At 37.5% G+C, this 24,181-nt stretch overlaps 1 long non-coding RNA gene across 1 annotated transcript in view; it reads left to right on the top strand.

Annotated features, from left to right (window-relative positions):
- LOC128077459 (uncharacterized) overlaps positions 1-21,902 on the top strand; it is a 35,005-nt gene extending 13,103 nt beyond the window's left edge. The window contains exons 2-3 of the long non-coding RNA XR_008205020.1: positions 21,362-21,489; positions 21,745-21,902. This is a non-coding gene — a long non-coding RNA (uncharacterized LOC128077459). The remainder of the gene's footprint in view (positions 1-21,361; positions 21,490-21,744) is intronic.
- Positions 21,903-24,181: the final 2,279 nt, after the last annotated feature.

The following is a 24,181-nucleotide window of genomic DNA, read 5'->3' as shown; positions in this document are numbered from 1 at the left end:
TGAGAGCTGCGCTCTATTTTCATGAGTAGTATTACAGTTCAAACCAAAATAAACTGCTTTTCTTTCTGAGATGCCATCTCCATCAGTAAGTCCTTATAAGCCAGCTATACAACTGATTACTAAAATATTGAAAGGGTTGGTCTATGTATGTGTAGGAAGCTCACTAAGTTTGCCACAAGTTCTTTGTTAATTCATATGAAGGTCTATTTTTATAATTTCTAGTCAGGAAAAAGTCAGTGTTTCTTATGGAAACATTTGAGATGAATATAAGAAATATGATTTTCCTACCTTATTTTCTTCCTTCATATAAAAGTATAATACTTAAAAAGAGTTTCACTATTTGGATTTAGGTAGAAAAAAGGAAGTACCATCACCCAAGCATGAAATGTTCACATTTTTACCAAAGCCACGTGCTAGTCCTTGAACTAAGTAGTTCTTACTAAAACTGATTTCTTTTTGGTACCAATAAATCAAATAGGGTTCTCTAGGAGATTTTTTTCTAATAGTAAAAAAGTTAATTGGATATTTTGTGAAGGAAAAAATGGCTTTTTTCTCACCTTGTTTTAGTGTCTTCAACTTTCTGGTATGCACTGTACTTGTAGTCAGGCTGGCATGTAGATTTCCCTACCACATTGCTGCAATTACTGCAGTACCTGAACTGGGGCAATGTGTGATGGCTGTATCAACCACTCGACAGACAGGGAGCTGCTGGTGAAATTTTGATTGCAATATCCCTTTCCCAGATTGGTGCTCTAAACACACCCCAAGGAAATGATTAAATCCTAAAATGGAAGAGTCTAACAAGCAAGGGGTAAAAGCATGCTTAATGATGGCTGAGGAAAGGGGAGGTGAGGAATAAGAGCAATAGTTGGTGTTGTTGTTCTGTTAAAGTGGTTAAGAAATGAGAACAAATATTTTGCACCCTTTTTTGTTGGATTTCAGTGAGAAGGTATGTTTTAAGGCAATTGTTGATGCTGACAAAAGACCTTTTTTTTTCTTTGTACTTCAGTACTCTTCAATTAGAGAAAAAATAGGAAACTGCAAGTTTTATCTCTTTTCTTTTTAAATTTTTTCTCCTGCAGAGAAGTAAATTTCTTATCAGCCTTGAACAGGCAGCTTTGGTGTCACAGATAAGACCTTGGAGTTACTGACAAAATATAGGACATGCAGGCAGTCAGTGGACAACAGAACAGCTTATCGCCAGTTTAATGAGAAAAGCCTTCCTTCACTGACGTGTTATTAAAGATCTAATTCTATTGTGAACCTGGATCCGGTAAAAGTGTGAAACAGAAATCTGAGAAGAAAGCTGTTAACATAACCAATATCAATTTTTTTCTCTGATATCGTACCTTGCATACCCTTCATCCTATTGTCACTCAAACACATGCTTTCAGTTTCAATCATTGTATACAGAATTTGATGGTAGCATTTCATTTCTTTATTTGTACCACTGAAAGGCAACAAAGCTACAGGCATATGTAGCTTCTGGAAAGGATGATATCCACCTGGCATGTTGTCTTATGCAAAACTGTTCCTTCCCATCAAATATGAAAATAAGACTGGATTCAGAAAATAAGACTGGATCCACTGCAGTCCACTGACTCTTTCACATTTCAAATTTGTAATATACGCAAACCATATATGAAAATATGAAATTATAGAAGAAAGTCAACTTTCTTGGGCAGTTAGTGTCATCCTAATGAAGGTACTCTGTTGCTTGGCCATGGTGTGACAGTGTCACACTGCTGTGTTGCACTTCTGCAGCTGTAGATGAGATCAGTCGAGTTAGTCTGCATGTGGACCTGAAAAAAACCCCTCCTTACACTTAGAGGAAGGAGTGGACGACTGTAACAACCTGTTCACAAGAGCTCTGTGAGGATTAACTACTTTAATGTACATGAAGTGCTTTGATGATGAAAATGACTGTGTAAATCCCATGGTTCTCAAGGACAATAACAGTTCAGATGTTTTCTTGTTTACCTGCTATTTTTCAGAGTTGAACGAAAACCTGAGAGAAGTCAGAGGCTTCTTTCTGAGGATAATGGATTTGTTTTGCTTTATTGTCCCATTAGGCTTTACCCTTCAATGTAACTGCTTTATAACTCTTAACCAGAGTATCAGAACATCTACAGCAACAGCTCTTATTCACTCAGTTCCCATGAGGTGTCTCTAATAACTTCTGAGGATAATGTTTCTGTGAAATTGGGTCCTCTGTACTGTGGAGCTTTATTCCTGGTAATACTACTCCTTTTGAATGCAGTGAGTCTGCAGGTGGGAGGTGGGAATTCAAAAGCAAAGGACTTCTGGTTGTTTTTTTTTTTAATATGATATTAATTGACTCAGCTGGTAAAATGCCAGATTTAAAAAAAAAAAAAGTCACTTAATTGCTCTTACCAGACCTTTAAGCACATCCTTTCTGTATTTGTTTTGAAGTCTTCCTGTCTTGATAATCTAAGACCTGTAAATCAGATTTGGAGAAAATAAAGCAGGTTATTAAAAAAAAAAAAATCATTGTTCTTTGCACAAAGAGTTGAGAGAATAAGCATAGGGGGAACGTGTTGACTGTTCTTCATGAGAGATGACAAGGCTGGATTATGATGTACCCACCAGTCGTTATGGGACTGAGTCCTATCTGTCTCTGGCTGTTTTGAATGGGGAGCACAGCTCTGAGGTTATGGCAGTACTTGGGAAAACAAATGTGTGAGCAAACTGCATCCCCTGCTGATTTCCTAGGGGAGAAAAGGATACAGTTATTACAAAAGGTCCTTTGCATCACTTGAGAAAGATAAAACAAAGTTTAGCACTGCTCTTTGAGTAGACTATTAAACTCCATGGGAGCTTTGTTGGCTTTTACAAATGCTGTGGATTGCATGAGAAGAGTATGTTTGTGGCTTTTTGTATGTAAAGGTTGTCTCCAGTTTTTTTTTTCCTCTTTTTTGACCTGGATTTGAAGGCTTTGTTAAAAATCTCTAGGGCAAAATACTTCTGTCCACATCTTTTTCCTCTCTCTCTAAAGAGGAAGCGTGGGTGCTTGGTGTTGTATGAATCGAGTAAGAAGCACATCAAGTCAGATCTGAAAAAATCCAGTAAAACTGAAAGAGAGCAGTGCTTTTAGATATTCCTGCTGGATAAAAATCCTGCTGAACATGCCATCACTGTGGAAGACAGATATCCCGAATTCTTTTCCACGAGCTGATGTCCCAGTGTTGTAATGTATTAGTAACAAGTACAGAAGCTCATGTTTCCTAATATACAAATACACAGTTGTTGCTGTAACTTAAGTGATATGTGCTTATGTATGAGGATTTCTTTGACTGATTCCTTGAAATATGTCTTAAACACTTGGATGATATTTTATAGATGCTTTACTTCAGTCATTTTAATCTATTTTGTATTTTGTTTTTTACCAATGTTCAACAAAACTCCAGGCTTTCTAGTATGGCATACTTGTTTGACACTGACTGACAGTATATCTAAATATATTTCAATCTGTTGCACATGGTAGTGAAGTATTTCTTAGGGTGATCTGTCATCTGCCTTACCTTCTGTACTTGGGATTTAATTTACTTTTCTTGTGTCCCCAGGACACAATCTGTAAGTTCCTTGATTTCTGTGCTGATCACAAGTTATCCACTTGGGTTCTGGGTCTTTGCATCTTTGCCTGAAGTGATACCTTCTTGAAATCTTCGTTTCATAGACCTTAGCCAAAATAAATCATAGAATCATAGAATGACCTGGGTTGAAAAGGACCATAACAACCATCTAGTTTCAGTCCCCTGCTATGTGCAGGGCTGCCAACCACCAGACCAGGCTGCTCAGAGCCACGTCCAGCCTGGCCTTGAATGCCCCCAGGGATGGAGCATCGGCAACCTGTTCCGATGCCTCACCACCCTCTTTGTGGAAAAACTTCCTCCTAATATCTAACCTAAACCTCCCTTGTCTCAGTTTAAAACAATTCCCCTTTTCCTATCACAGTCCACCCAACTCTTCCCCCTCCTGATATGATCCCTTCAAAAAGTAAGTCCGTTTTACTCTGGAGCCATGATGAAGTCACGTGCTCTACTGCTCTCCTTGATAACTTTGGAAATACTAAAACTTGCCATCACTAGCACATGACTCTTAACAGCTTTCTTTATTTTGTGTCTTCTCTCAGCTTGGCATTATGTCAGCAGTCCCATTTCAGGATGCTTGTTCTGGGTAATTGCCATGCAGTAGTGTACATGGAGCATTAATGTCAAACATCTCAATAATCTAAGCTTGGTTGAAAAAGTCTTAATTATTAATTAATAGAAAGATCTTCCACAACTATAAGCCCACCAGGTGCATGAGGAGATTGCTGTTTTCATTCATTACTTGATCAGTTTAGCATTCTAGTATTTAAAGGCTGATGAGAGTGATCCTATTATGCATGATGTAAAACCAAATAGTGAAGCAGTTATTTTCTGTCAGAGACTAAAAGGAAGTGCTGCACTTTATGTGCTCAGTTGCTAGATGCAGAAAAGTACTGGCAAGGCCAAGCTTGTATTTGTTAATCTCTATATTAATTTTAACCTGCTATACTAAACTTGAATTCGCTCCATGGAGATACTTATATCTGGTTTATTGGATGTGGTTGAGCAGTATTATGCCAGGTTGGTTGTGTATACTTACAAAAAATACAGAAGAGCACACAGGGATGGTTATCAGGATCCGTGATTCAACCTGTCTACTTGTGGCTTCTGACTTTGCAAGGGATTGAGGTAGTAATATTCTACAATGAAGTAAATATATCCACGAAGAGAACCTTTGTGAGATCAGAGGAAGAAAAATATTCTACAGATGAAGTCAAAGAGATGTAGCTGCCACTTTTTTCTATGGCTTGTATTGAAGTTCCTCACTTTTTCCTGGTGTCACTTCCAGGACAGCATGAAATGGATTTAATAACAAAACATGTTAATGTGGCTTCTCAAAAGAATGCTCTTTTTGCCTGTGAATAGGGAATACAGAGAACAAGATGGTTTGATCAGGAGCAGTGTGCATTAATATTATACAGTTTTTCATACAGTGTATTAAATTGTGGCACTTGTTAATGTTTTCCAAAGCTTGCAGTCATGATGAAGCCAGTAACAAGCATAAAACTGAGCTACTGTGCTATCATGTATCCGGGCTGGTGGTCAGCTGAGCTGTGATGCTTCTTGCTGGCCCTTTTTAAGGTTTTGTTCTTCATATTTGTGCTGCAAAGTAGATTAATTTCACTGACTTTATAAAGTAGTAATATATGGTAAAAACATTTTAATATGCATCTATGGGAGTATTGAACAAATTATTTTAAATAATTCAAGTAGATGAAAACTCAGCTGCTGTGACTTACACTGCTTATTTTGCTTTAATCATTTTAAACAGACTTTCCATGAGTATCACAAGATTTTTTTAATCTGGTCTGTAATTTCATCCTCAATTATCTACACCATAAAAGCTCAGGCAAACATCTTCATACATATTTCTTAGGCTTCATCATTTTACAGAGTACTTGTAAGAATGCACACTTAGCTTATTGTGCTGTTTAAGATCTCCCTTTAAATCTCTCCTTCCCTGTATTGCCTATGAAGTAACTTGATGAAGTTTCAAGTGTTAGTAAGTAGATGATTGCTTGTTTTGTGTGTGTGGCTTCAGAAATCTTGTAGCTAGATTAAAAAATGAAATGATTATTTATGCTTTTTAATAACTTCTCATGGAATTTAGCTTTGGGACTGATACTGTGAAAAAGATAAAATATATATATAACCCAATAGAATAGCTTTTGACTGCTTTCCTAGGACTTGCCCTAGTTGTTTTTTTTTGTTTGTTTGTTTTTGGTTTTTTTTTTGGTAAAGGCTGATGTTTTTCTCCCAGTGGCTATTTTTGCTGAAGAATAACTGGATGCAAAATTCATGTGTTAAAATTATAACTGCCGCAATAACGATTTGATTAATTTCTTGGATTTTAGTACTTTCTGACATCTTCAGATTGTTCTTTATAACTTATTTTAACTTAAATTTCTAACTGTTGAATCCTTATTGTATCCAGATTTGATGCAAAAAGAGCTAAAATTTGATTACACAAGGTTCTCTAGAACCTTTGGCTTAATCCTTTAAGCATTACAAGTAAGTTTTCAGCATTAAATACCTTCAGCTCAGTGTAGGTGGTTAGCACTGAGCATTTTGAGAGCTCTCTGGATGCCAGAATTGTTGCCTGGACTGAGGACAGCCATAGTTTGAAGCCCAGGGCTTCTGTGCTACTGCAGCTGGGAAGGTGGGTGATGCAGGAGGTGCTTGCACACTCTTTTGTTGCTATGAACTTGGGCTTAAAATTTTGTTTTGTTTCTGTGGAGCATCATGCCTCTCCATGTCAGCTTTTCATAGCTGTGCAGATCTAGTGTGCCTAAGGGCAGCAATTCTCCAAGACTTGTCTGAAGCAGAGAAAAGCTAAATGAGATGATAAATGAAGATACTGGTTAGTCAGACAGGAGAAAGTGCAAGTCTTGTTACATAATGTCTGCCTGTATTTATAAAAATAAAGCAAAGCCATTTCAAATCATTTCAGGTTCCCTAAGGGAAGAAGATAAATGTTTTGGGAAAGACAAATGTTTTGAGAGAAAGTATTCTCTCATACAGTTATCTAAATCATAATTTACAGTGGTGACTGTAAGTAATAACTTTCACGTGTTTACTTTTAAAAGTTCCATAGATCAAGTACAGTGATAAAAACATGACAACAGCCATTAAGATTGCTTCTTGGCAGGATTTGGCAGGATGTGGTCCTCAGAAGTAGTTGAACCTATGTTCCTGCTGTATTTTAGCGCTAATGCAGTAAGGCAAAAGCCTGAAAGCTGGCAGAAATCCAGAAACTTGGATGCTTAAAAAGCTCAGCTGCCAAGCTGCAGGAAAATAGGTAGATTGTGCAATCTAGTAGCATTAATCATCTCTGCAGGTATTGGGAGAGAAAATGGAAGTATTCAAGTGGGCTATTAGGCGTGATGGCTGTGCATCTGCCACATGAGTGTGCCCTGAGGAGGGCAAGGCATGAATGTGGTGCTCCAACTGGCTCTGAGTTTTAGGACTTGGCAGCTGAGGGCCCCCCAAGGCAGACAATTTTCTGCATGTTTAGTCATCCTCAGCTGATGCTTTCCCATGCATGTGTCCAGCTTTCCCTTGAGTAAAGGTGCAACTTGTAACACGTACAAGCTTATGAAGCATGGCATTGGCTAGACAAGATGCAATTTTTTTATTGAGGACTACCTCTTAATTTGTTTGGAAGCAGTCAGCATCACCTCATGCTCTAGTTCTTATACTGAAAGGTTTGCATGCAAACAAATCCTGTTTTCTGTCTCTATGGAACTCCAGATTTTGCATCATTTTGTTACATCTCCTCTAAGCATTTCTGCTCCAGGCTGAACAGCCCTGGCCTCCTTAGCTATTCTTTGCCTTTCCATGCATTTCCTTCCTTGTATATAACATAAGTCTAACAGTTGACTTGTAATAGGGTCACATGTAAAGATGTAATCATCTTTGAGATTACTGTTCTTGGAAATAGAAGAATTCCTCTCATGTTTGGGAACTCCAGTTGCGTGTAACACTCACAGGTGCTCATCAGGCTTATGTATGCAGCTCCTGTACTCCTTTACTCTTGTAAGCTTACAACTCATTTCAAGGCAGGATAGTTTTGTCTCCATATGACAACATGACATGTTGTTATTTCAGGGCCTTGATGGGCACTTCTCAGCAAGGTATCTTTTATGGATGATTGTTCATTAGGATTTGCATTAGAGGTGTAAATGTAGAACACTTTGTAACCCTGTATTTACAAAAATAGAGACAAAGTAGTGTTGGAACCTGAGGGCACGTTTCTCAAAATATCTGGAAAATCAGAATGCTTTTCTTAAATACTAAGTATTTTCAACAATGTTCAGTGAAGGTGTGTGCATTAAATGTAGTCTCAGCTGTTCTTAAAACTGCTGACACTGGCTCACTTTAATTTTTGAAATGCATTTCTATTAAAGAAAAGTGGAAGAATTGCAAATACTTGTTATAGAGCTTATTAAAACTTATTTCTAAAATTTTTAGGAAAGATGTGATATTCTTGCCTTCATATTTTTCATCATGTTCAGCCCTTTTCAGTCTTGCTTCTGAAAAAAATGCTCTGGAGAGAGAAGAGGAAATAACATCAATGTCTCTTTAATGTTTTTATTGTTCTGACAAAGAAGGAACTTGAATTTTTAAAACCAGCCTGCTCTCCTTGCAGTGTTTTGATGTGCTTTTGTTTATCTTTAGTAAAGAACTGAAAATAATTACAATCAGCCTTTGAATGCTTGGAATGACCAGGCGCTGTATCTCAAGAGACAGAAGAGGCTGAAAGATGTGATTTACGGGGAACGTTTTGTTCATGTCTCACTCCTCATTGTACTGGCTGACCCTTGCAGCCTGGGAAGGAGCAGCAGTATATTTTCAGCCACTCTCTATTCTGTTCATAGCAATTGTTCCCACTATTCTTCTTGATAGCACCCACAGGGAGCCTGAGCAGTGATTGAGCAGCGAGCTGCCCGGGGCAGAGTGAGGCACTTCTGTGGGGAGAAGCTGGTTTCAGCTGGGCTGAGCTCATTCTGCTGCTGATCAGGTCCTTTCACTGCTCTCTGCTTTCTTATTTTGAATTGTGGGGAAGGGCGTTTGCTCTAGATTTGTATGATATGTGCATCTGAGATGAGATTTTAAACTTTTTCCTTCATCCTCTTCCCTTCGCATCTGTACGGGCTGTCAAACTCAAGGCCAGGTTAATGCAGGATCCTGCACTAAACCCAGTCCTTTTGGGAAGCTTTGTTCAAAGTCATTTTGGTGGGATTACTTTGCTGTATAAACTTTTCACCAAAATGTGTTACTTTTAGTTGTCCAAAAGTATTGTTGAACTGATCAAATTTTTAAGCATGCCCACACCAATAAGTATGTTTTGCTATAGCAGCTTTTCCCTTTCTTCTGGAAGGTTATAGCATTTCTGTTTTCCAGCATTGTCGGGCTGTGCTGTGATGGCTGATCTCTGCAGGTGTGAGGTTGATCTCCTTGTTGTGGGCTTCATTTCCTGAAAGGTAAAACAGAACAAACAGCAACCTGGAAAGTCAGAAACTTCCTGCAGCATAGGAAGTTCAGCACAAATGTGTGCAAGAACTTCTTTACAGTGAAGTGACGGAGCACTGGAACAGGCTGCCCAGGGAGGTGGTGGAGTCTCCTTCTCTGGAGATGTTCAAGACCTGCCTGGATGCCTACCTGTGCGACCTGCTGTAGGGAACCTGCTTTGGCAGGGGGGTTGGACTTGATGATCTCTGGAGGGTCCTTTCCAACCCCTACAATTCTGTGATTCTACAAAACATTGTGTTTATGCTCTGCTGTAGAAATATGAATGTGAAAACTAATTATGCAAACTAAAAAGGCAGGAAAAATTCAGACTTATTCTCCTGCAGTACCCACTTGTAGTGAATGAGAGTCAGTTCTTGGGCTGAAGCATCTTGGAAAATGGTGCTTAGTGGGAAGGACAACTGGGGTCACTGCAATGATTGTAGAGATAAAAGCAAGCTCTCACTTGTAGTAGAACTTGCTAACACTGTCTGCTGATTTCCAAAAGCTCTATAAGCAGAATGTTTAGCAATGACCATTATCTAAGCACTTCTCTTACAACGGAGTTGTATTCTCTGAATAGAGCAAATAATATTAGGCTTTACTATTAAAACTGAATGCTATTCATTACTGTATCTCCATAGAAGAATAAAGAGGAGTTCATGCTGCAGACTGACTGCCAGGTAGTGCTGGCCTAAATTTCTAGCTTGTGAAGCATACTAGAATTACTATATTTAAGAGTTTCTTTCCTAAAAGGTTTAGCAGATTGTGCAGGTGAGGATGCAGTTGCTTGGTCTCTGAAGCACATCTCTCACAGAGCATTGTCCTTTGCTGTTACAATCTGAGGAACAACCCAATTTCCATAATTAGTGAGTGACCATTCACCAGGCATAAGGAAAGTAGAGTCTTTTGAAGCAACTTGCCTTCAACTTCATTATGTGAGAGGCTGACTGCTGCTCACATTTTCTGTCCTGACAGACATAAACCTTGTAGACAGAGCGTAAACCTCAGTGGTAAGCAAAGATGAAGAATGAAGTTTGAGAGCGGTAATCACCTTAAATAATGGTGCTTCATAGAAAACAGTTGGCATTGCTCTTACCATAATAGAGTTGCATGCAGGGTTTGGGCTGTAATGAAGTTCTGTGCTGTAGACCAGGGAATCTAATGTAATCAGATTGATGGCACAAAATCAGATATTCAAGGGGGAGAGGCAATTAATCCTTCATTTAAGGACATTCAAATCAGCAAGGCATCTAGTGTTAAGGATATAAATGAGGCTTTAATGTGGGCTTCATGATAGGTAACTCCTGCAGAGGCATCTATCAGCTTTTATATAATGGTAATTTCTAACTCCCTGAGGCGTTAGAAACAACATCTGACAGTTTCTTGAGCTTTTACTGCTCATATTCACAGCAGGGTTCGTGGCCTACTCAAGGAACAGGCCTAGCCTTTTAGACAATTGGCATCACACACAGTTTCTTCTCTTCTGAAGATGATAAAGAGTTGGTTTAAGGAAAAAATACTGGCTCTGATCCGGGAGCTGAGCCAAGCCAATGGGTGAAGCTGAAGAAAATCAGGCATCTTTACCTAGAATTACTGCACTGTTAAAACAGTGTGTAAGTCAAGACTTGGCTTGATAACAGATTCTTACCAGATTTCTGTTCCCAAGTAAAATAGGATGCTTAACTTATCCACAATCAGTTACTGGGCAGGCAGGTGCTTGTTTAGGAAGATCTTTCAATCTCCATTTCTCTCCGCTTGCCCCCACCTTCAATGAGAAGTAGCAACAAAGGTCTATGTATGAATAGTTTTGATACTTTTTCTTAAATTTGCTGTTAGATAGATTCTATAGCTAAATTCCAAGAGCTGAACTTTTTTCATTCTGTTGCTTTCCCCACAGCAATTGCACTGAAGAAGTTATTCAGTAAAAACGTATTTACGTGGTCTGTCTTCTGCAGGCAAGCAGAGTGCTGACCCAGGCTTCAGAGTCACCTTTGAGGCAGGGAAGTAATAGCAATCTCTCTCATCCATCTTCATCTCTCCACTGGAAAATTCCTAGAGGGGTTCTGTTGAGATAGATTGCCAAAAGCCAAATTTGGATAGAAGGTGTAAGTTACTCTGTGATACTGCTTAGTATGAAAAAGATTCAACTAATCTTTTTTTTTTTTCATGCACTGTATGTATTCAGTGGTAAATTAAACCCTGAAGGTCATTAGTTGCAGTGCTAAGACTTTAATTGAACTTATCCATTTCCCAACTAAATAGAACTGACAGCTGTCTCCCTTGTTCTCTGCCTGACTTTTTGACTCTTCCCAGGAGGGCAGGTGCCTGATGTGCATGCATATGGCCATAGTGATGAGGGCACTAGCTCATGAGTAATCCCACTGAATGTGTGAACTTGAGCACTTGGATAGATATTTCCATAAATGAAGCTCCTTTGAGATCCTGGGACAGGCTGGCAAAATTGAATCTCTTCCTTTGGAAGGAGTTGAGGAAAAAAGTGGTTTATTGCAACGTGCCTGGACCAACTTTTCTATCAGGAGATATATAGAGAAAGTCACAAAAATATGTATTACTTTATTATGTTATCTTCAATGTAATGTAGAATTATCACTTTTTTGAATAATGAAGAAGAATGAAGTTTTAAATGAATTCTAGATGTAGCTGTGAAAATTGCTAAAAACTTTCAGCTTCTCTTTGTTTAGAGGGAAAGGGATACTTATTCTTGTAAATAGACTTTGCTTCTAGTGCTGTGTTTACTAACACTTTTTCAGAGCTAACTGATAGCAATCTTGCTTGCATTCTTATTTCAAGATTTAAAAAAAAATTGTCTGTGAAAGAAGAGGGGAGTGATTTTGAAGCTGCATAAACAGAAGAGGAGAATGGCTGATAAGGGAAGGCATGATTGCATTGGGTACTTTCGGATGCTTTGAAACTTCTCTTGAGGAAAAAATACCTGATTAAAAATGGTGTTTTATTATAGGATTCACTACTGAATTGTTTGTTTTTTTTTTTTCCTTTCTGGAGTGTTCTCTATTTTTCCATTTCAGTTTTATTGAGTCTGGAATCTGTCTTGTAGTTACAAACTTAACCAACTTTTTAAAAAGCTTGTTAAACTGAAGAGGGGGAAAAAAGTCAATACTTGCTCTCAGCTATACATTTGCTTTAAAAAACAAAACAAAACAAACAAACAAACAAACAAAAAAACAAAGCACCAAAATCTATTACCCTTGCTTATTTCACTTTGACTTCCTGAGCTCAGTGCCTTATTTTGGGACAGTGCTGCTATTTTGAGCTTCTAAGCCCTTCTTCTATTGTTTGAGTGCAATGTGGACCATGAAACAGTGCAGGGCAGGTAGTTCTAATGGTTATAGGGTACTCTGTAACAACTCACTGTCTCTGTGGTCAGGCTGCTGTCAGTTGGGTCTATCTGTTGTCTGCTGAGTACAGAATTCATCTTTTCATGCCTTCAGAGTTCTGAATCCCCAAAGAGTTCTTGGCAAAGCCCACACCCGTATTGCTGTAAGAAGGCTGAAGATTGCTTGCTTTCTTTTCCTTGTCCCTTGTTTAAGCACAGGGAAATTTACAAGATCTCCTGCCTCTTGACTAATAAGCAGCCTAAACAGTGCTATTCTAGAAAACAAGGAGAAAAAGAAAGTGTGAGCTGAAAAGATGAGTTGTAAATTAAATGTTCAAGTATATAGACTTAGGCATATTTGTGACTTATGGCAGGGCTTTCCAAGGAGGCCAGAAGGTCTTGATGCAGAGTTGAGAGAGTACGAGTGTGGGTCCACACAGTGTTCCCACTAAGATCAGCCTTATTTTTTTTTATTTCTATTTTTTACAGTCAGTGCATTACCTTCATCATCATGATCACTAGTAAACGTGAAGGATTGTTTCTGGGATAGTAAATCAATCAAAATATGAAAAAATGAATGTTCATCCTGACCTTGTAGAACAGCTACAAGTAAATGAAGTAAAATGATCAATGGTTATTTGAAACAAATTATTAACATTGCTGTTTCATTTATAGTGAATGCCTGCATAATCACTGAGGCAGGCTGATTTTTTTTTTTTTTTACCTTCATAGTTCATTCCTGAGTTTATTAATGAATTTGATGTCATGTATCTAAATTCCTTACAAACCTCTGTTTACCCTCTGCAAAAAAAATCCCTCTTGTATGTCATGTGAATGTCTGCTCCCATGGAAGGAAAAAATTTTGAAAAAGTTTGGGTTTGGATCAATCTTTTTTTCTTCCAGAGTGCCTATAGAGTCTGACTCCCCCCCCGCCCCCAATGATAGCTTTCTATATTCCTAATTGGCAGATGTAATCAGTGTTTTGAAGAAAACTGTTTATTTTAGTGATGGACTTGGTTCTGTGATGTGGGTATTCACAAACAATCAGAACTCTACAACCAACAACAACAAAAAAACCAACCCAAAAACCCTAATCAAACAACAAATCCCCCTGACCTGACAGCAGAAGTGCTGCCTTTTTTTGTTGTTCTTGTTCTGCTTACTATTGGGAGTAAATCATTCTAATTTTTCTTTATAGTGTGATTTAACACACTCAGGAAACTTTATTTCCCTTAGGTTTTTTTTTAATCTCTAGATCAAGCAGTCAGTTTTTGAATAGCTTTAACCGCAAAGAAATATGCAATAATTATATTATGTAATGATACACTGAAAATGTCATAGTATGGGTGGGACACTATCAGATATGGTAGGATATATGAATAAGGAGGTATTTAATGGAACACTTGGGTGTGAACAAACACGAAGTAACAATTAAAAGAAAATAAAGGTATTTGGGACCAGGATGTCTCTTTACTGTCAGGAACCTTTTGCTATTAAAGGTGCTTCCATGTTTGAGAAGATCAGTGACAGACAATTCCATAGATACTGCTATTTCCAAATGGTGAGCTGTGGATTAATGGGATATCAGAAACAGATATACCTTCATCTTGAGCAATATCTTCATAGTTTAGCATTAATGAATTTTAAAGATAGAGCTGTTTAAAGAACTGTAAGAAGGGGTGTAATCCTGCCAATGAAGGAAGTGGAGGTTAAGAAGCAATAACTATGCTGGGGAGGGGAGAAACAGTCACAAAACCAGTGACTATTGCACTAATAACAGGAACTGATACGGGATTTGGAGAAGAGGAGATAACTGTAGAAGGAAAACAATGGAGGAGAAACGACTTAAGAACCTGCCTGTCTCTCCTTACTGAGTAGGAGCTCCAGTTCAAGAGCTGTGCAGTGCTTTGGTTTTCTCACAGAAAAACTTTTATTTGCTTTCTGTGACAGCTTTTGGATTCTTTCACAGACATTTATGAAGTCATTTCAATCCTATTGATTGAGGTGAAAGTGTATGAGAATGTACTAGTAACTAATTAGGAAGGGGGAGTAATTATAATTCACAAGTTTTATCTTAACCCAACGAAGAAGTAGAATGGGCTGAGATGAATGGTATAAGGTACCAAAAGGTTAAACCCAGTGCAGTCACATTAGGAAAAAAGGAAAAAAATTAGTTCCATGATGATTTTGAACATCTTCTTGTCAACGCTGTTCCTTTTCAGCAAATTAAAAGTTGATTACGTGAAAACAAGAAACTGCATTTGCTTCTGAATGTTATTTATTAAGAGAAGACTTCAATTTCCTAGTGAAGAGATGAACCAAGCATCAAAGTGCAGCAGCGTGACATTTCTTTTCATTTTTAATTCTTCATGTCACATTTTCTTTGGACACATCAGAGGAAGCAGCAGGCAAGCTGTCTGTGCTTTAAATCTGAGTAAGTGAGGATTTAGATAACTCGACTTCAAGTAAGAGACCAGCATAAAAGATGCTGTTTTAGGGAGCCAGAAATGTTAGATAATCAAGAAGCCCCACATTTCTGTTTAACTGCTTTTTTTTTCTGCTAGGTCTCTTGAGGCTGCCAGAAGCAATCACTTTGTAAACCAGAAAATACAACGGTAATTGAAAATTCACTTAAAAATGCATCTTTCAGAATAAAGGCAGGTATTCACATCCAAGAAAAAGTAGTTTACCAAACCTAATGGATTACTTTAAAAAGAATGAGCTAGCAGCTGAGACTAATCAAAATAAGTTCTGAAGGACTTCCACTGAGTGTTTAAAAATAAATGTGTTATAAGTGCATACAAAAGCAAACCCCCAAACTAAGTAATACAAAACAAAAACCTCAATCGAACAGCAATGACTGGAAACTAGAGCAGAAATCTAGAAGCTTTGAAACCTAAAGAAAAGGGGGCTAAGCCCTCTAAGTGGGGAATTGCTTGTGTTGCTGTGCATGAGGCAGAAGGAAGGAAAGATGAAATGCTGTTTTCCTGAAGTGTTAAGTAAAATCAACAAGGAGAAGTAATTCCCCTCTCCAAAACCAAAACACAGCCAACCCATTTTTATTTCTGCAATTCTGACATATGGATTTTCTTTTCTTAAAACATATCTTTTCAGTCCTGTTGGCAGCCATGACATGTCCACAGTGGAGAGGCAGATTTGGTGACTTCTTACTGTTACGAAACAGGTTTTGTGTATCAAATTTTTAAGAAAATGAGCAAGTTTTCTTGATGTTCGAAAACAAAGCTATTTTTTCTTCAACTCCAAAATTTACTACTTGATTCTTACTTCAGTTTTCTAGGATGTGCACAGGGCTTCAGTTTGGTGTTATTAATTGAGATTGAATGCCTGCTGCTACCCACAGCACTTAAGGGAATGAACTCTGAGTGTGGACTATGTCCCCAAAGCTTGATCCTAAGGATGAGGTGAGGGGAGAGAAAGGGGGAAGCTTGGTTTTCCAACTTGGAAATTTGAAGTGGCACTCTTAATAGATTTTTTTCTTATTTCTGGAACTCATCGCTGCACCCGATAGAGGGCTCAAGGGCTGGAGGATCGATATCACAAGGCTAAAGCATTTTCTTCTGTGCTTCTATCTTGCAGAATGATTTTGCTTTCTTTTCTCCAGACTTGTGTTTCAGACATACTCTGTTAAAAAGGGCTTCATGGTTCTTGGGTGCCCCTCCTAATAGATGCATATTCTACTATATGATAACATAAGCCATCCATTTAGTTATTATGTTTGCAGTATCCTCAAGTAATAAATTCCCTTGATGCATTCTTGATGCCTGAATGCAAAGAAACTCTTTCATTTTCAGAGTAGATTTAAATTTTGTTAGTTAATTTTCAAAGCAATTACTCATGCTCCAGGAGTGAGCTGTTTAGAAGAAACAAGAAGCAAACAGGTTTTATAAATAGCTAAAAGGTATAAATATGTTAAATTTCTAGTTATTAAAGCTAACCTTATAAGCATACACATTTCTGAAATTCCAAGCAGATTTATTAAATTGCTGTTTTCTTTGAAAAGTACATAGAAAGCAAATTAAGTGACTTTCTACAAACCAAAGTTTGCTTTGTTATATAGACTAGTAGACTCAAGTCCTTCTTCCTGCCATATTCAATACAATAAATCAGGTTGTAATTAGGCTACAGTTAACAGACTTATGTGTAACATTGTGCTGTGCCTTGTAGACTCTAAGCTTTGTTACAAATGGGTCTGTAGCAGATCAATCCTGATGAACTTTGAACATTTTTCTCGTGGATCTGCTGTTAGCTGGGATGTTATCCTGAATACTTAGCATGATGGAGTCATGTCTCTATTGGATCAATTAACTCGTTTGCTTTTCTCTCTAAATCATATTTGGGGTCAGTATATAATGTGCATTTGCAGTGGAAAGCTGCAGGTGTTTTGATTCCTTCTTTAAGCTTTAATTTCAGCTGCTGCTTTTAATTTGCTGATGTGGTATGAAGTTTATTTGCAGTATTTGCATATAATTTTAATGATTGTGTGCTACAGTCTTACTATCACTTTTACCAGATTTAAACTATATTATAATCCTGTTCACAGTTTCATGGCCTTTGGAGTCATTCGTGTGAGTAAAGAAAGGAACGAGGTCAGATTAAGGTCTGCACTACAAATTCTGAAAGGGGATGCTTATCTGTATAAACTCTGATTACATTGGAATGAAAGATGAATTAAGCAGTGTTCAAAAGCATGGAAAGCCATTTTTTTTCCAGGGCTTAACATTTATAAAAATATTTTTGAAAATGTATCATCATTACTTAAGGTGTAATTTGAACAAAATATTTCTGCTTTGCAGATCTGGCAGAATAGGCTTTAGACAGGCTATTTGCTGAAGGCATTTTGTTGTGCTTCAGCAAGTTAAATTCATTTTTTTTCACTTAGGAAAATTAGCTGACAATTATGCTCAGTGCATTCCAGATGCATAAAAATCAACTTGTTGCAGAGAGTTTAGGCTGTACTGAAAGCAGTTCCTTGAGCTGTACAATTCTGTTACCCACCACAGTGATCATTGGGGAGCACATCTGGTTGGAATTGAAATCAATTTTGAGAAATGATGCCCAGTTTTGGTCTCTGGGCAGAATGTTAATATGGATTGGTACAGACTTTTCTGTGCATGTTTTACTTGTGAAAGAACATTTGGTTCCAATGTGGAATCCACGTGGCTTCAAGCATACGCTTGTACACATCTGTTGGTATGGAACTGTGATGGAAGGTACTTTTAGAGGTCATCAGGTATAGACTTAACCTCAGTCACACCTTGCTCTTATTCTATCAATAACTGTTAATTGCATGTAAGTTGGTAGCATCTCCTGTATATTAATCTTCTGTGGGATGTTGCATGCTGGGGATACAAAGGATCCCTAGGAACCATTCACTCACTGTGAACGTGGGAGATCTCAGTCACTGGCTACAACCTGCTGCCAGGCTGATTCCCCTCTTGAGAAAGGTCAGTGTTTAATGCATATGGCTGAATGAGTAAAATTGTCATCTTCTCTAAACCCTGTGGTAAATGTTAAATCCATCATTCAAGGAGGTGAATGACTTCTTTAGGAACAGAAACTGAAGCTTTTCTCATAACTCTTCATAAAGGTTTAGTGAGATATTTCTCCAGTTTTCTTGCTGGGGTCCCTGTTCTATAAAGATGGTGTAAAAGACATGGCAGCTATATCTGTTTTCTGAAGAGAAATACAGATGAGTGAAATTACATGTTTGTAAACAGAAAGCTGTACTGGTTTTGAAGAAATTCAGAGCCCTTGGTGCATTTATTTCTTAAAGGCTCCAAAAACTCATATGCTGGGAAACGGGTCTGATAAAGCAGCACATTACCCATTTTCACTTCAAAATTTTCATTTTTCATCAATAGATTTAGAACTGTGCTATGATGATGCTTCTGTTGATCACTAAATATTTAAAGGAAATACTTCTTAAATGTCAGCATGTTATATATGGCCAAGATTTTAATCAGAGCATCAAAAAGATGGATTAAGAAAGACTTTCTACTCGCTCGTGCATAACATAAATTCTAGTGTAGTCACAGAAACAGAGTCTGTCTGTGTCTGTGGCAGCAGGTAAAATATTCATGTAAGTGAAGCTGAGGAAAATGAATCTGAACGCTTGGCAATTTTTAATTGTTTCATGCAACAGAACATGATTAGATATTTTTTTTCTATAGAGAAATGAATAGAAATTGAATGCACTTTAAATATCATGTTAAACATAACCAAATACTTAAAACTGGTCACATTTCTGACATTCAGAAGTGTTGCACTGAGATATAAGGGTGAACATAAGAGCATGTGAATAGGTTGTTATACTTGAAGATGAAAGTTTAATGAATTGAGATTTGATTTTTCACATGAAGGCAATTAAAATAGGATATGTTCCATGCTTTCACCGAATTTGGAGCTACTTTTTTTTCTGTCAAAAACGAGGGGGGTCCAACTTTCCTCCAATTTGTTCTCTCACTTAAGTTGCAACCTTTACAGATCTGTGTGATGTTCCATGAATTATTCTTCCAGTGTTTCTGTTTGTTTATGTATATAAAAGCTTGGCATAAGGAATGTAGAACTGACTATCAGCTGTATCCAAGAGGAAAATGGGGTACACCCATTTCCCCACTAAGACAAAAAGTATCTGCAGGAATAAAACAAATTAAGATAAACTATAGGGAAAAACCTGAAGAAGAAAACCAGTCCTCTGCTGTCCATCAGCAACTTGGGTGCACCTTATGAGCACGTTCCTTGTTGTGCCCCTGGATCTGCCTGTGGGGCAGCCATCTCTTTCCCCCTTGGAGCACATTTGTCTCTGACAGTGGCTGCAGAAGCACAGGTGTTCTAGATAGCTTTGGGGAAAGTCAAAAGATTGTAGTTGTCCTGTTGCTGAAATTAACTTTAGTTCCCAGCGCAATACTTTAAGTGAATGATCTTTGTGTTTGATATAATGATGCAAGCTGTGGTAATACTTAATATTGTGATGGACAGATGTAGATAATTATAGAAAATGCTTCTGTAATTAAATCACCCAATTCCATTAGCTTATAAGCATTTACTTCTTAGCATAACTAATAGAAATTTTTGGGGGGATCAATTAGGATATAAAAGCATGTTCCGTTTCTGATCTGGAAAGATGAGTATTCAGGAACAGAAATTAAGGTTCTGACATTCCAGATTATAAATCCAATTCAGAAAGGAGATAAAAACATTGGGTTTTCATAGAAAAGCTGCTTGAGCAAGAAAAATAATCCTAAGAAATGAACGAAACTACAGATCCCATAACATGAAATGCCTGAGATAGCATGACCCATGGAAATTAAGTACTTTAGAATACTGTGGAGCTTATGGCAATGACTGAGAATAAGATGTTCCTGGAAAGCTTCTCATTACTTGGATTAGTGTAATGTAAAATCTTTATTAGACTGAATTGGTATTTAGTGTAAAACTTCAGGCTCCTAAATAAAATAGGAAAATAAGACTTACTTCTGTCAAATTATATAAATGTTTTATTGTTAAGGAAATTTTTGTGAGGCTTAGGACAGAAGCAAAGGAGGATTTATGGATATATGAGCTGGGAGGTGTACTCCCATAACAGGAGGGACTTTACGCAAATGATGGCCAACTTTTCACTGCTATGACTATCTTCTGCCCACACCCTCTCAAGAAAATGGTTTAGCCTGGTAATGGGTTCATTCCTGTTTTTGGTCCAAGTGAATTCTATGGTACAAAATCTGAGAAACATCTAAAATCATGATGTTGAGATTCTGAATAGCCTTTCTGAGCTGAAACTCCAAAACAGAAGACAAATCACTTTTTCAAGTTCTTTAATTTCCATTGGGATTGGACCTCTCAATAACTTCATGGACAATGGCAAATTGGAGAGAGGTGTTGATAATCAAGAAATTAAGCCATTTCTCTAGAGGACTTATTTGACCAGCTCTGTTTGTGGCATGTATTGGTAAGGAAATGAGGGTGCTCATTGGCAATGACAGACTTTGCAATTTTAGCACGCAATCCGTGTGCAATCTCATTGCTAACCTAGAATCATGAATTATTTATTGTTAGTGAAGTGAAAATAAATATTTTAATTTATTTTTCTTGACTTGATTTAGATTCCTAGCGTAAATGAAAATTTCCATTTCAGTTTTTTTGGTTTTGGCCATATCTCTGAATGGAGATTCTGCATCTTCTCTGGGCAGCCTGTGACAGTATTTACCACCATCATAGTGAAAGTGTGTGCTTTTATTTTCATGTGGAACTTCTGGTATTTCAGAATGCAATTTGCAGACTCGTTCAAATTGTCCATCAGGGCCTCCCAGGTTCTTTCCAACCTTTTTGCCCATGTTTGCAGTGCTTCATGGGGTTATTCCTTTTTGGGTGCAGGAGGATGTGATGGACAGAATAATACATATGAATGCAGACACCAAAGGAAAATGTTTTTTCCTTTACTGCCTTCAGCTCCCAAATTGTACTTAACCTTTTAGTAAGAATCTGTCTTGTTTTCACATATTTCAGCATGGTGCATTTTTTTTGTATGCTTTTTCCCATCGTTCATTTTTCATCTCACACGGTAGCATCTGTCAGTGTCATCTTCCCAGGCCCCCAAGTATGAAATGTGATTGATTTTTCCTTTCTACCAGACATCATATTTTAAATGTTGCTGCTTTTGTCCTTCTTCCTCTTTTGTCCTTTAAAGTTTCCAGAGTGTTATCAATTTTTGTATTTCTCTATTTCACATTTACTGGTTGCTGTCACTTCTAATCTGGTGCTCATGCTTAGAACACTCATCTATTTTTTCTCATAAACATTTTATTTTCTGCAAGGTATAGTTATTTCTCTTGCCTGACATTTTTCTCATTGCTTTCTTTGTCAGCTCCTAAGAATTCTGTCCTGAGTCTGGGAGGAAAGTTGAGATTTCTGAACACAACATGGAGAAGATAAGCTTAAGTTTTGGGTTAGAACTTTTTGGGGAAATCATAGAAAAAGACTACTGTCAAACAGGTGAGGAAGAAAGAGCTGCACATGAAATAAAGTTGCATTTTCAGGGGCTTTTCATACTTGGAGCGTATCACTCTGCCTTATACTGACTGGTAATGAGTTCAGTGTAAGTATTGCACTAGCTGGGTGCAAACAAGATGGCAATTAAACTCATATTGAACCTCTTTCTTGAGATTTCTTGATGCTTACAATCAGGCTTCAAGTATATCTGTTTATGCAGTAGCAGATCTTCACAGGTTTTTTCTTTCCAAACCTTAGGAGCAGTAATAGCTTTGCAAAGACTGTAGGACTTCACACATGCAGTGAGGCAGCTGGTCTGGGGAAGAAGTCACCTCCCTATTTGCTGAAGTTTTGACCTCACTTAACAATGAGAAATGCAAGTCAGCAGCTTGAGATGGATTTTTATTAATTACTGCAAGCTAATTAATAACCAAAAACATATGCACTGTTTGTCTGGTTTGCAAATCTGTGCATCTGCAATGTGCGTTTTCCTGCAGCAAACAACTGTAGAAATGAAATATTGTCATCCTGAACTAAATTTGTAAATCAAAAGCTGTCCTTTATGATGAGACCAAGAAGAAACCTTGAATGTTCATTGCAATTCTGGCCAGTGATCTTTTGTCTGCTATTTGCTGCAGCACATCTACCATCATGCAAGGGTTTTGCTTTTTTTAAAATTATTTTATCAAAGATTTACTAAGAGTCTTTTTGCTTTCCATAAAACACTTATTTTTGAGAGAAGTACAGGTACTTTGCAACACCATCTCAGGCACAGTGTATTATGGTAGAAATGTATTAGTTTGACAGGAACGGATTATTTATTGCCTAAAATGATGGGGTGCACTGGGAACTGATATTCACAGCTAAAGAGCCATTTGCTTGAAAGCAGTTAAATGCAAGGAGGGGCGGGGGTGTAAATACAAAACCACATCCTACTTCAGGGAAAATGTAAAACACTTCTGTTTACCTGGAATGATTTCTGCAGAGATGAGTAGATGTAGACCCCAGCAGTGTGAAGGTTAACAGTGTAAGAGGTGGTTTACTGTGAGCTGCGTTGAGGATGGAGGGGGAGCACTGTCCTGTACAGAGCTCTCCTTGGCAGAATGCAGAGTTATAAATGGAGGATAATAATTACTGCTTATCTAGCTGAATGCACAGTTCTTGTGTTTAATGCTTGTTTACAGGGCACTGTGGAGATGAAAGCTATAGTAAGTGCTGAGTTGCATGATCAATCAGAGAACTCCGTGGTGTTCATGGTGCACATCCTTTTTCAGGAAGAAAAAGGGTAGGGGCTGTAAGTGATTGCTGTTACAACAAAAGTGATGCACCATTGCACAGAAGAAATTATGTATGTGAAGTGCTGAGAAGAGGCAAATATAAACTGCTTATCTTTACGAGGAAGAAATATTCAATATCAGAAGTCTTTATGTGGCTCCAGGGTTAATTTGGCCAAAGCTGAAGAGCAGTTGCAGTGATGAAGCTGATGTGTGGTATTTGTTGCAGGTATCTCGTGTCTCCAAAGAAGTAGTGGAGAATAAACTTCAAATATTTTCTAAAGTGAAGCTATGTAAGAACAGACATGGAAAAAATACAGTGTGTAGTTGTGAGATGACTTAATGAATGACAGATTGTTCGAACAACATTTGAGGTATGGTGTGAATGTGCTTCTAAGTTGAAAAGTACTTCTTTTGAATGTTAAGACTGTTGTACTGAACCATCAGACATCTTATAGTTCAGTAGGTGAAAAAAGGTGACTCACGACTGCGCAGAAGGAATTGTCTGTACACATCACAGAATGCGGTTTCTACTTTAATATGTAGGCCCAATGCCAACCTAACTTTAAAAAAAATTCTCTTACTGTTTTGAAGGTGGGTGAAGATGAGGTATCAGTATAAGATTTGACTTTCGCCACTGAGCTTTTACTTAAAATGATTGAGGTGTAATTCAATAAAGCCTCTAAGCATGTGGAAAAAGATATTTAGCAGTGTTCTGCTGGAGTAGTGCTTGTAACTGTGTCACGTCCCATATCAGTGAAACGGTGCCAAGTTCTAGTACAGAAACTAAATAATTTATTTGCACATTTTTTTTTGCCATTGTTTCTAAAAATTAATTTGTGCTTGTAACATTTTTTTTTTTCTTTTTTTACATTCATTTTCTTCTTTTCTGTTAGGAAGAGCCAATTTATTTAACTGCAGTCTCTGGAGAGACATTAATGAAAATCACAATATTAAAAAAAAAAACAAGAAAATATTGTTCTCATTTTTCATTTTCAGTGCTGCTTGTCTTTTGACATTTATTCTGTTTTCTTTTCATAAATTATATACTTAGGAGAAACTGTCGCAAAACATTTAGATTGAAAATACATATTTTTAATCTTTAGGTTTAATACTGAATTTCAAACAAATTACGACATTTTGCTTCAGTTCTCTGAAAACATACATTAATGCAGCTGTCAAATGTTACCATGAATTAGAAAGCTGGGGTTTCAGCTGGAGCAATAAAAGCATCTGAATAATCCTTTCAATATCTTCTGATGGTTTTACTCCTGAAACGGGATGTAAGAAGATCATGAAAAAAACCCCATATGAATCCGATGTTATACTTTTTATATTTTGGATGAGGAGTCTATAGAAATACAGGGGGCTATGCCAGCAGGTTGTAGATAAGGTTTCATCTCTCACTTAACTCCTCTCCT

This window comes from Tympanuchus pallidicinctus, unplaced genomic scaffold (genome assembly GCF_026119805.1).
Source record: "Tympanuchus pallidicinctus isolate F22 unplaced genomic scaffold, pur_lepc_1.0 scaffold16, whole genome shotgun sequence".
In the NCBI taxonomy this organism is placed as follows: domain Eukaryota; kingdom Metazoa; phylum Chordata; class Aves; order Galliformes; family Phasianidae; genus Tympanuchus; species Tympanuchus pallidicinctus.
This window is presented reverse-complemented; position numbering and strand designations above follow the sequence as displayed.